At 31.1% G+C, this 13489-nt stretch overlaps 1 protein-coding gene across 2 annotated transcripts in view; it reads right to left on the bottom strand.

Moving 5' to 3' along the window:
* Positions 1-2878: 2878 nt before the first annotated feature.
* LOC110099778 (sphingosine kinase 1-like) overlaps positions 2879-13489 on the bottom strand; it is a 36802-nt gene continuing 26191 nt past the window's right edge. The window contains exon 11 of one of the 2 annotated variants that reach the window (XM_028693045.1): positions 2879-3218. The gene's annotated coding sequence lies outside the window, so the exon portion shown is untranslated. Of the gene's footprint in view, positions 3219-11468; positions 11886-13489 lie in introns of those variants that run through there. The other variant, XM_028693044.1, reaches the window with a different exon arrangement.

Raw genomic sequence — 13489 nt, 5'->3', positions numbered from 1 at the left:
GTTCATGAGTTTGAGGGCTACATTTATTACGAAGGGTTTCAGTTGAGGGAAAGAATGGATTATGTTAATTATATATATAAAAATATTGGATTTGAGGGCCATTCTAATTCGTGATGGTTATAACCGCCACAAATATTCCGAATTTAAAAAAAAAAATACAAAATCTAAATCTCCATTGCAATCTCATATACACATAAGCAACATATCAAAATGGTAATGTTATAGGAACTTTGTAGATTAAGACATCTAACCTTACCCATTCAGAACCCAAAAGAACAGAATAATTTTCAAAGGTAAAAAAGAAGAATAAGAAACCTTTTGAAGAATAATCACAAAATGATTACTAGTGAAGGATCCTTATATGATTTATTCAAGATGAAGGATCCCTCTCGTTTAACAGTGAAATACTTCATATCATTAAAAATTACCTTTTGAAGAAATATTTTGTCCTTAATTACAGAAATGCTCTTTACCAATAAATCCCTTATATTAGGATTTAATTATTTTCATGGCAGATGGCACATATAAATGTACAAGGCGATCCTATATTGCTTCTCTTGTAGGATATTGATCTTTTTATTTGATACATCATCAAAAATTTATCTTGATCGGGCACGAATATCGAGGCAAAATCAAGTTGGAAATAGTTAATATTAACTAACTTTATCTCTCTAAATTCTCCTCTCTCTCTCTCTCTAAATAATAGCTTAAGGGGGGTTTTGATTTTAGCCAAAGTAAAAATGAAATGAAAAATAATATTTTTTTTATCAAAATAGAGTTCATGCATTCACATGCATATAGGTCATCTCAAACTCATACGTAATGAAAATATAGAAGTTTCATCACACAAGACATATCAAGATATGATACATCTATCTCACTTCAAATTCTTTCTCCCATATAGATTTTATTTAAGTTTTTCGCTTCTATTACACATTGACTATTAAGATCTATTTATTTCTCAATTTCCTGACTTTATATGACAAATTTTTTTTTTTTTGGATCTTCCCTGCAACTCAAATATTGGTATACCTTAATCTCATCTACGGACACTAAATTTCCAGAGTCTGATATCCATTTCCTCAATTAATGTGCTTTACCTAATTCAATTATTTCAATATTTTATTGCTATTCTAAAATTATCTTTAATTGATTTTTCAAAAATACATGTATAATTTTTTATCCCAATAATTTGCACCGTTCAATGAATATGCATCGTTAAATTTAAAATTGGAAAAAATTATATTTGAATGTAGTGTAGTTAAATCATTTCCAAAAAATTTATACCAATTTTAGAATACTTTAATTCATGCACTATTTTTGCAAACAAGGCTTAAATTGTTAGATTTCTTTTCTTAGACTAGTTTTAATTCTATACTAAATATTTGAATTAAAAATAATTCCTAACATGCTCACTCCTCATTGGCTCACTTCCTCTATATAAAGCCCACCTCCTACCTTATTTCTCACATTCATTCAAATTCTTGTGCAAACGTGATTCTATATATACTAATTTATTGCACGTGCATAAAATATATGTGAATAAAAATTTAAAAGTAAAAAAATTTATATTATTAATATTTTAGTTATATTATCATTATTAAAATAAAAGAAATATTATGTTTATCACTCTAACTTTTTTGCACGTGCATTAAATACAATTTATTAAAAAAAAAAGATTTTATCAAAGAAATTAAGAAAAAAGCCTATTTTTCATTATGAGTCTATAGAAGAAACCCTGAAATAAACCAAATTAAATTTAAGTTTTGTTTATTATTCAATTTATTAGTAATTTTTTCAAACCAAAAACTAATAAAAAGTAAGAAAAAACTTTTCTATTAAAGCTCCCAATCAAATAAGTAGGTGAAACTTAAATTCCATGCGAATCTATTTAATGAAATTAATCTAATAAGCAGGTGAAAACTATTAAAACGTTTTTTTTTTAATTACCTTTTAAAGAAGGCAGTTATAATTGCACTTATATATCCACCTATAAATCTGCCCTCATTCTAATTACTCATCCGTCCGAATTAAAAATAAAATGATTTTTTTTATTTATTAATGCGCTTCAGCCTGCTCCATCCCCCCTCGTCGTCTGCATCCCCGGCAGGATGGAGAGATTATTAAGTGCGGAGTGCGGATGGGGAGAACCGTCCGCACGCAAGTATAGGGTACCCAGCTAGGTACCATTCGGTATCGCTGGGTACCGTTTGGTACCGGTTGGTACCCTGTGCTTGTCAGACGGTGTGCGGACGATCCACACTCCGCACCTAATAATTTTTCCAGCAATAGGAACATCTAGCTAGTTTAAATATAATTTGTATGTTGGCCACTTACCAATAGATCTTGTGTAAAAGATATCAATCAACCAAATCTTTTGTCGTATCTGTATTAATAAAGTTTTTATTTTTATTATCCACCTATAAATCTGCCCTCATTCTAATTACTCATCCGTCGGAATTAATAATAAAATGATTTTTTTTTTATTAATGCGCTTCAGCCTGCACCATCCCCGGCCCCCTCGTCGGCTGCATCCCCGACAGGATGGAGAGATTATTAGGTGCGAAGTGCGGATGGTGAGAACCGTCCGCACACAAGTATATGGTACCCAGTTAGGTACCATTCGGTATCGCTGGGTACCGCTTGGTACCCTGTGCTTGTGCGGACGGTGTGCGGATGATCCACACTCCGCATCTAATAATTTTTCGGCAGGATGACCCCACAGCCTACTCCCACATCTGGATGCACCCCAGCCCGGCCCAACGGGCAAGCATCTCGAGCCGAGGGGAGCCTGCTATACCGCCCATCCGCGACAGTGCCCAGGCCCGCCCGCTCTATCGTACACGCCAACGGGCCTGAAATAGCACTTGTGGTCAGATTAATAAATAAGATATTGATAAGCATTTCTTTATAAATAACATATGAATTATGATGTCAATGTTATTTAATTGAAGGGGTTTTTACATGTATAACACTTAAAATTGTTATATTTACCTATTAAACACCTAAAGTTATCTATTTACTAATATACCACCTCAAAACCTTTAACCTAATAAAAAAAAACACTCTGTTCCATCCCGTTCCATTCCGTCAAAGCAAAGCCGAAAAAGAGCGGAAATCTCCTCTCTTCTTCGTTGAGACCGCCGTTGCACCATTTCTATCACGTTCATCTTCCCAGGTCTCACACCGAAATAGACGGAATCTCCTCGCAACATTGCCTAGGTATGAAGATACTAGGAATGAAAATCGTTGCAGAAGAAGATCTTTCAGTTTCGATTTTTATTCGAGCTCTATCGCGAACCAAAACAGATCATCTTGGTGTAGAATATTTTTTTATTTAGCTCAGTACTGAGACATGTAGTCTAGCTTTATCGCTACAGTAGTATTCTAGATTTTTTTTTATACAGAAAATGAAGTCTGTTTCATTAACTTGGATTTGGCTTTATTGTATAAAATGTTTTGTTTTATTTTTTATTTCAGTTTTAATTTTCTTCACCTCTAATAAAAATGCAGATATGGACTGCAACAATTTGTGTTCTATTATCTTCAAATATGGAGGATATTGGACAACGGTGAAGGGGCAAACCAGGATGAAATATGTTGGAGGAAGTCAGAAAACATTGAATTTTGAGAGAGACCAAATTAATTTGTTACTATTAAAAGAACAAGCAATCTGCCGATGGCATAGGGGTCATGTATATGATTTACACTATCATTGTAATGACACATCGCCTAAAGTTTATTTGCCAATTAGGAGTGATGCAGATGTTATGGACATGCTGGCCGCTAGTTATGATGGCAATATAATGGAGGTGGTGGTTGCAGTGAAAGAAGCTGAAGAAGATATGGGTCATGCAGATGGCTTGTGTGATGTAACTGTAAACACTAGATTTAACAATGACATAATTGTAGATGGTTTGTGTGATGGTTCCGTAGCGGCCCAAGTTGAAGAATTACATATTGTATGTGTTGGTTCGCGATATGAGGATTCATTAAGTTTTAAACAAGCTATTCGTTCCAAAGCAATTTTAGAGAACTTTGCAATAAGGATTAAAGCTAGTGACAAATCAAGAGTGATAGCTACATGCGCATACCGTGGATGTCCATGGAGAGTACGTGCTTCGTTATGTTCAGATGGTCATTCATTTGAAGTTAGAAAGTTATATTCAACACATTTATGCCCAGGGGTGAATAGAGCTGGAAATAAGCAAGCTACAGCTACTTGGATTGCTCATGAAATTAAAGAAATTGTGAAAATGAATCATGATATTACACCGAAGGACATAGGGAATAACTTGGAGACCACTTTTGGATTATCATTACCATATATGAAAATATGGCGCTCAAGGGAATTAGCAAGAGAATGGTTCAATAGATGACATGCAACTATAAGTGGGTCTCCACATTAAGGACATAGTTAATCAGTAGAAATCCGGGGTCACATATAACATACTTATTGGAGAACCAAAACCAAGCATTTAAGAGGTTCTTTGTCAGCTTCAAGGTTTGTATTGATGGGTTCCTAACTGGTTGTCGATATTTAATAGGCATTGATGCATGTCATCTCAAATCCAAGTATTTAGGTGTTCTTCTATCTACAAATTGTTTGGATGGGAACAATGGTCTCTATACCATTTCTTTCGCTGATGCCGAATCTGAATCAAGGAAAAGTTGGGAGTGGTTTTTGATTAATTTGTCACAAGCATTTAATCTTGATATAGAGCACTTGGCATTCATATCAGATATGAAAAAGGTCTTAGGTGAAGCCATAAAAGTTGTATTTCCAACTGCTGAGCATAAAGTTTGCATGAGACATCTATGGAAAAATATAAAAAAACTTTTTCGTTGTGATGAAAGCCACAAAACAAATGGTTTATGATGAATCTACTTCAACTATAAAATTAATAAAATAATGGAATATAATAACAATTTAATTAATATAAATTATTGTTAATTAATATTACATATTTAGATATAATTTATAAATATAAATTATATAACGAACTCACAATAAAAAAAACGTATATATTTATATATGTTATTAAAACGTTAATTTTTTTTTATCATTATTATCTTTTAAGTCAGCTATAATTTTCTAAATCCCCCACCCTATACTAAATACTCATCCTGCTAGATTAAACTTAATCAAGTATTTATAGTTAAAGAAGCTCCTCAGGTCAAGCTGTCGTAGTCCTACAAAGCGTGTATTATGTCACCATGCAGGTTTTATCTCTAGTTTTAGCATTGATCATTTTTTGGTAGATAGGCTAAAATATAGAATTAATATTGAAAATTAAATAAATAAATAAATTCATGGCCCCTTATATAAAGCTACCCAATCTCTATAGTTCCATTCATCAGGCTAGTTTAGGATGACTTTTGATAATAGAGCTCTGGCAGCTTTTGCAATCATCATTTTAGTTATTATAAAACTCATAATGTTTTACTACATTTTCAAAAATGCAAAGGAGAAGAAGGATGGTGGCGTGCTAGCATTTGTGGAGGAAGGTGAAAAGGTGATTGAGTTAGTGTGAGGATTAGTACTGAATCTCTCTCTCTCTATGTATGTATATAGGATATATATATAATGTAGGATTTAGCAAGACAGAACATCAAGCTTTATGTTAACCTCATTTCTGATCAAACCAATCTAAAACCCAATTTAATTCTCAATTTCATGTCCTGGATCAATTTTCAATCAAATTCAACCATTCATGTGATTGAGATTGATATGAACAATTCAATCCAATCAATCAAGTTCAAAATCCATCCCAAGTCTAAGATTCATGAGTCCAAATTCAAAGCCAAAATTTCTATCACTTGGATTCCAATCAAATGACCATCGATTCATGATATGTCAATTTCATATTGATCTGACATGTCTTTAAAGCCATCCCATCAAATTTGAGCTCAATTTGAGGTCTCTAACTCTAGAAACTGAATTGATTTTCAAATGTTACAAAATCTTTAAATATTTATGGTTTATGCCACTAGACTGGTCATCTAGTGGAATTTAACCTTGGGGCCCTTTTCAAACCTTCCAACCACAACCATGACCTTTGACATGAACTTTAGACCAATAACCTATGCTTTGCTAGATTTAGTTTGACCAAGTGTTGAGTAAAGGTCAAAAATCCCAAAATATCCTTTAAAGGGATTTTTGGACTTTTGATGATGACTCAACACAGTTCAACCCCTTCAATCTCTGGGACCTCTCCCAATTAATCATAAATGTCATTTAGGATCCATCGGACCCAAACCCAGACTCTGGGTCAACTTGGTTGACCAAGTCAACGTAGGTTGCCCCAAAAGCGCCTTAAGGGTCAAAATGGTTAAGTCAACCAAAATGGACAATCCAACCATTGGGATCGCCTCTATTAAGTCTGAACCCTGTCCTTGGGTCAACCTGGTTGACCAAGTCAACCTAGATTGACCAAACCAAATATGAACTCTGTGTTCACTCAATATAATCCCAAGTCAACTCCAACCTAAGTCAAACACCTTTGAATACCTTTCCCAATTATTTGGGCCTAACTGTAAATTTTGGCCCAATTAATAGTTAACTTGGTCAATTGAGTCAAATTTTGGTTAAACTTATCTTGTTTGGGTCAAATCCTCCAATTTATTTAGACTAGATCCATCCAAGCTTAGTCAAACATACAAACTCATCACACTACACACCTTAAAAATACTCTAATTATGAGCTAGCCAAGACCCCTTGACTTTTACCAAGTTAACTCAATACTCTTGGTCAAACTTCATCCTACATAACCCCATACATTCTCCCATTGACCCTTTTGACTCCTACACATGCTCCAAATAGCCGTCTACACTCCCTAGGTATCACATTGGAAACTTTGACTTTGTTGATTAGTCAAACAAGTCAATAAATCACTAAAACATCTCTTGAATGGTCAACCCTCCTTCTAGGCTCCAAATACTTTGTCCAAAATCCATAAATTTCATTCAGCCAGCTTCCTACATTCCTTCCTTTCCACCTCAGCATCCTTAACCAACTTGACTGGTGAAAGGAGTCAATAAGCACTCAAACCTTCCCAAAAGGACAAACTCAAATGCTATACCATTTTTCTTTGATTTTGGCTGATAGGTTTAGTCCTAAATAAGGGATAAAGCTCTGTTGTAGCTCCTAAACAAAGCCCAGCTCTTGAATTAGCCTTAAATGGAAAAAAACCCCCTCTTACCAAAACCACTCAATGGAAATGAGGTCATTCAAGCCTTTCCCTCTGCCACCCAATAGCATGAGACACATGTCAATGATCTAGGGGAGGTCTCTGATGCATTAGAGCCATTCATTTATCCTCAGGTCGTTTGAATATGACAAAGTCCTCAAAATGAGCAAAATTCTAATTCCATTACCCTCTCACCCCCTCCAGTCTCCAAAAGCCTCTTTTTCAATTTGTTTGAACTCCCCTCAGCATCTGCCTCACTTCCCAAGTGAAACCCCGCCGTCAAAGTCCTACTAACGACAAGTTCTCCGACGAATTAAGGAGTTTTGTGTCCAAGGATTTGTCAGCTCGAACCGATGCATTTTAAACCGCAATTTCAGCTAGGGACTTATACGATGATAATCTACAAGCTCAACCGAATCAAAATCCTGAAGATCTAATGGTAAAATCCCTCAAAAACTTTAGCCCTAAGTCACTACACTTAGGTTTAAATAACTTTTCATAGAGTGCGTTTCGAACGAGCTTTTGGCTCCCCATGATTTCTATTCATATCTTCTAGGTATGTTTAAAATTTCAAATCAAACAATCATTTTGATCAAAAGAAACAGGCGAAATAATGTTTCTATGACATTTTCTTAGTCTCTGCTAGGTGTACATTTTTTAGGCTGTTGTTCGCATAATCAACAGCCTAGATCAAGCTTTTTTGCGATTTCAGTTACCCATGTATTCGATCTCGCAATTTTACCTTCGTTATAGCTTGATCTGGCCCGTTGCATCAAATCACGGAGGATCCAATAAAATTCAAGCCCCGTTAATTGCGGTACCACGTGTGTTAATGATTATCGTCATGAAATCATTGGTCATCAATGTTGTAATTCCGATCCGGTGGCTCTCGTAGTACCACGTATAGCCCCCATCTCCGCGAATCGGATCCGACGACTCAAAATGAGCCACGTAGTGCCCCCAACGTTATTTTAATTAAATAATTTATTAAAATTAGTTTTAAATTATCTCAATTAATAGAAAGTTAGAAAAATTATTAAAAATAATTTTAAATAAAAAATATCCAATATATCAAAATTTTCAAAAAAATTATGTACTTTCATTTAAAATTAGTTTTAATTTAAAATATTAAGTATATTTAAAAAAACATGTTATAATTTTAATAATTATTTAGTTATCTAATTATATATAAATTAAATATTTCCAAATAATTCGAATGTATCATTTTAAAATACTTAAAATAATCAGACATATTATTTGACAAATTTTACTTTAGTATTTAATTAAGTTTAAATTATTTTCTTTAAATATTTTAAATTACTTAACTTACTAAATTAATTAGTTAATAATTAAATAAATATTAAATTTAATAGTTTCAAAACCTTAAATATTATAAATCATTAAAATTTTACTTTAATTATTTTAGAGTAATGAGAATATTTATTCCTTAAAATTGCAAAATCAATATTTAATATATTTAAATAATATAATACTTAACATATTTAAGTATCTAATCATCAACTTTAATTAACTATAATTTAACTATTTAAAAATATAAAATTTAAATTAATTATAACAATATTAATACTTTTTTTATAAAAAAAAGTGATCCAAATTATTTTTAATTAATATTTTCTAATTATTAAAAATCTTGACAATTAAGTTTAAAAAAGTTTTAAATTATTAAGGATCTAAATTACTTATTAAGAAAAAAAAACTAGAGAGAGATTTTTACTTATAACTAAAATTAAAAATTTTATTTTGAATACTTAAACTTATTGTTGAATATTTAAATTAATATAATATATTAAATATTGTCTTGATCTCAAAGTTAATATTAAATTTTAATAATTTTCAAAATCCAAAATACTAAATTTTTAATCATCTAAGTACAAACCTTTGTTTAATTTAAATTTTGCATCTTAAATTATTCGATATATTTTAATTTCCAAAAACTGTATTAAAAAGCTTATTTTAATATAATTTTTATTTACATTTATATAATATTTATATATATTTATGATTATATTTTAAGAGCTTATGTCTATAAAATATAAAAAATAAGGCTTTAGTCCTATAAATGGATGAATTGAAAGGATTAAGTGATTGTATGTATATCCAACATTCATGAATAAAGAAATTATTTTTATTAATCCTTAATTTTTGCCATGCATAAGGTGTCACACTTGACTGACTTACGGCTCTCTAGACCAATAGGATTTGATTTGTTGATTGCGCTGATTATTTATGTTTTTAAGGTTAGTTGACTTTGATTTAATCCAATCAACCTAGTGACACACATAAGCACAAAATTAGGAAAAATAGGCTAGGAGTATTATTAGAAAAATTTTAGGAATTAGTGTCACGAGTCCAAGTAAGGGTAGGAAGCAATAAATCAAGACATAGTGACATTATCCCATTTATATTCAGCGAGTTGCTGGTCTTGAAATCAATAGGAACTTAAGAAAGTAATCAGTATTAACCCTTTAATAAGCCTAGCAATATAATAATTCACAACTAATTTAAATAAAATCCAAAAATTCAAATAGATATCAAATATTCATAATTAACCCCACTCCAGAAATAATAAAGCCATTATGATTAGACCTAATTTAACTTTATAATTCTTAATTTTTTAAGAAAAAGACAATTTATAATTAATAATTAAGAATATTTAAAATTTGAAAAATCGTAAAGATATTGAAAAATCCCTCAAAGGTTGGTGAAAACCGGGCGGACAACGCATTTCACCAAGCACGGACAACGTAACCTCGGAACGAGCGAAGGTTTCAATAGTCGGTCGTGATAGACCCGGATGACGTAATAAATAACATATTATTAAAATTAATAAAATAAAAATATTAGATATAAGTAATGAAATTTAATATATTTATAAAATTTTAAAATATATATAAAATTTATATAACATTGTAAATATAAAAATATTTATAGAAAATACTTATATAATATATAAATTTATAATATTATAAAATTAATGATCATTAATAAATATAATAATTATATAGACAATTTAATAATATTTTAAATTTAAATATTATATACAAATTATAATTAAATTCATTTAAAATAGAATAATTATTATAATTAATATTAAATATATTTATAGAAATATTTAATATATAATATATAAATTTATAATATTCACGGTTGAACCGATCGGTCCGGTCCGGTTTTCAAAACAGTGCATCCCCTTAGGCCATTTCTATTATAATTTATTATATCATTAAGTCGTTAAAATATCTCACTCTATCTTTGAAATAACTCTTTAAGGCCAGGCGTCATCTTCATGTTGACAAATTTCATAAGATGGTCTTTCATTCGATTAAAAGACCAAACAGATGTAAATTTTCAGTCACTACTAGAAAATGAGAGAGGAACCATCCTAGTTTGCTCATCAAAAAAATTTCCATCTTTTATATCCAAAAAAATAAATCAACATTTCCTTCTGGGTTTAAAGGAAAGCATATTCTACAATTTTTTTTTTTTTTTTCACTTTATTTATATTTTCAGAGTGAAACTGAACGACTTTTTTTTTTTTTTCAACTAATATTAATGACAAAAATTATTGCTAAAATTTTTTTTAGGATTTTTCAAATAAAAAATTTCAGTGTTTCATTTTTCTTCTATTTATGCGTTGGATATCAGTACAATGCTGATACGAAAAATTCTAACTCTATTGCCGTGTACACAACAAGGATAAAATTGGATTAATTTCTACTAATTTTGTTCTAAAACTGGCCATGCTAAATGAAAATTTTATTTAAAATCATATTAAATAGTATTAAATGACTGCTCTTACTCATAAATTGCAGCCATCGATCTAGTAGATTAGTCAATACAATCTGTAAGCAACATCAGATCTAACTATTCGTGGAGTTTACATCATTACACAGACAACTTCCAGAGATTTGAACCTGATCGATTAAATCCCATAATTCACAGAATTTAACAAATTCAAGAGGTTGATTTGCTACAAGTAGGATTCAATAAATCTTGTATATTCATATTCAGCAAATTTTTACGGAATTAAATCATGACAAACATATTAAAATTTTATGATTCAAAGATGAAGAGGCACAATGAAGAAAAGTGATTTGGATCTCTGCAATCAAATTCCCTCCAAAATTTAATGCAAAACTATGTGGCTTAAAACCTATTTGGCTGAATCTTGATTAGATCTTGACGGAATCTTTCAGATCAAACAGCCCCTCAGAAAGAAATTTCTTCAAACACCAAGAAAACCATAGATAATTATACACTAAATATATCATTTAAACATCAAACAAGATCCATAAAACAAACCCCTAAACACACAAAACATCTTATACAGATCAAACTCCATTCCCAAACCTTATACGAAACACATCATAATCCCCTTAAACATCACGTAACACTATCATCATCATATTTATTTCTATTGATATTGATATTTACAGAGATCTTGGGATTAATATTGAAATATATATATATATATATAGAGAGAGAGAGAGAGAGAGAGATTCTCTCTCTACAGAACTCTCACACGTACAAGCTCAATCACCATATATATATCAAACTCACAAATATCCTATATACATAGAGAGAGAGAGAGAGATTCACTACTAATCCTCACACTAACTCAATCACCTTTTCACCTTCCTCCACAAATGCTAGCACGCCACCATCCTTCTTCTCCTTTGCATTTTTGAAAATGTAGTAAAACATTATGAGTTTTACAATAACTAAAATGATGATTGCAAAAGCTGCCAGAGCTCTATTATCAAAAGTCATCCTATACTAGCCTGGTGAATGGAACTATAGAGATTGGGTAGCTTTATATAAGGGGCCATGAAATTTTTTTTTTTTTTAATTTTCAATATTAATTCTATATTTTAGCCTATCTACCAAAAAATGATCAATGCTAAAACTAGAGATAAAACCTGCATGGTGACATAATACACGCTTTGTAGGACTACGACAGCTTGACCTGAGGAGCTTCTTTAACTATAAATACTTGATTAAGTTTAATCTAGCAGGATGAGTATTTAGTATAGTAGGGGGGGATTTAGAAAACTATAGCTGACTTAAAAGGTAATAATGATAAAAAAATTAACGTTTTAATAACATATATAAATATATACGTTTCTACTAAACATCCAATCAGGTGGTCGGGCAGCTCGGGCAGGCGCGGGCCATCGAAGCAAGCGTCCGAGAAATGCGGCAACCGTCCGGGCAGAATTCCAATATACCAGGCAACGGCAGAATTCCAATATACCGGGCAACTTAATGAGTTTTTAAACTAATTTAAATAATATGAATAATACTTTTTTTTATTTTTTTGTTAATAATATTTAATTTTTATTTATTTTTTTATACTTTTAATTATATATTTATACATTTAATTACATATTTATTTATACAGTTTCCAGTAACTTTATATATACAGTATCCGGTTCGGCCCGATTCAACCGGTCTAACTATTTCCGGTTCGTTGTCCGGTACCGGTCCGATTTTCAGAACCTTACTAGTTAGTATAGCATTAATCAACATCTTGAGAACAAATAAGATCAGTTAGAACGTGAATTAGGCTTATAATTGGAAATTAATGTTAGTGAGGAACAATTATATGGGGAATTCTTCATAGGATTTCTATCCGAATGAGATCAGTTAGACACAGATTAATAAATAACATATTGAGAAGCATTTCTTTATAAAAAATTTTGTAAATTGTTTTTTTTTTTTCCTATTTGAGTGCATAACAAGATAACATAGGAATTATGATGTCAATGTTATTTAATTCAACTCTCCACAATCACGCATATACTTATCAAACAGTAATATATACAACATATTTTAATAGAGATAAGAGAGAATTATTTCAATAGAATGTGAACAAATCAAGCATGCTAATATTTCAAAATTATTCAAACCTGTGCTAGGATTGTAGCCAAGCAACGTTGTAGAGCCTATCTTTTTCTTCTTTTTTTATGAGAAGAAGTTACTAATTCTAATGTTGTAGAGTCTATAATATGGCAATTTTAAGAGAGATTGTATCAGCGATAGAGTGGGTGATATACTGAAATGGATGCCCATCTATGGATGCTAATATTTCTTATAATCTAGAATGATTCATAGATAAAGGCTTATGGCCGTCTGTCGAGCAAATAAATAAAATATTATAAGACTTTGTAGATTTAATTTGCTGGTCTTGTGGAGGTTATTATTCATAAGCTATCTAGGTGGAAAGCAAAAACTTTATCTTTCGCTAGCAGGTTACAATATCTAAGGTTTACTATTCG

This window comes from Dendrobium catenatum, unplaced genomic scaffold (genome assembly GCF_001605985.2).
Source record: "Dendrobium catenatum unplaced genomic scaffold, ASM160598v2 fragScaff_scaffold_220, whole genome shotgun sequence".
NCBI lineage: Eukaryota > Viridiplantae > Streptophyta > Magnoliopsida > Asparagales > Orchidaceae > Dendrobium > Dendrobium catenatum.
The sequence above is the reverse complement of the archived record's forward strand: the minus strand, read 5'-3'. Positions and strand labels throughout refer to the sequence as shown.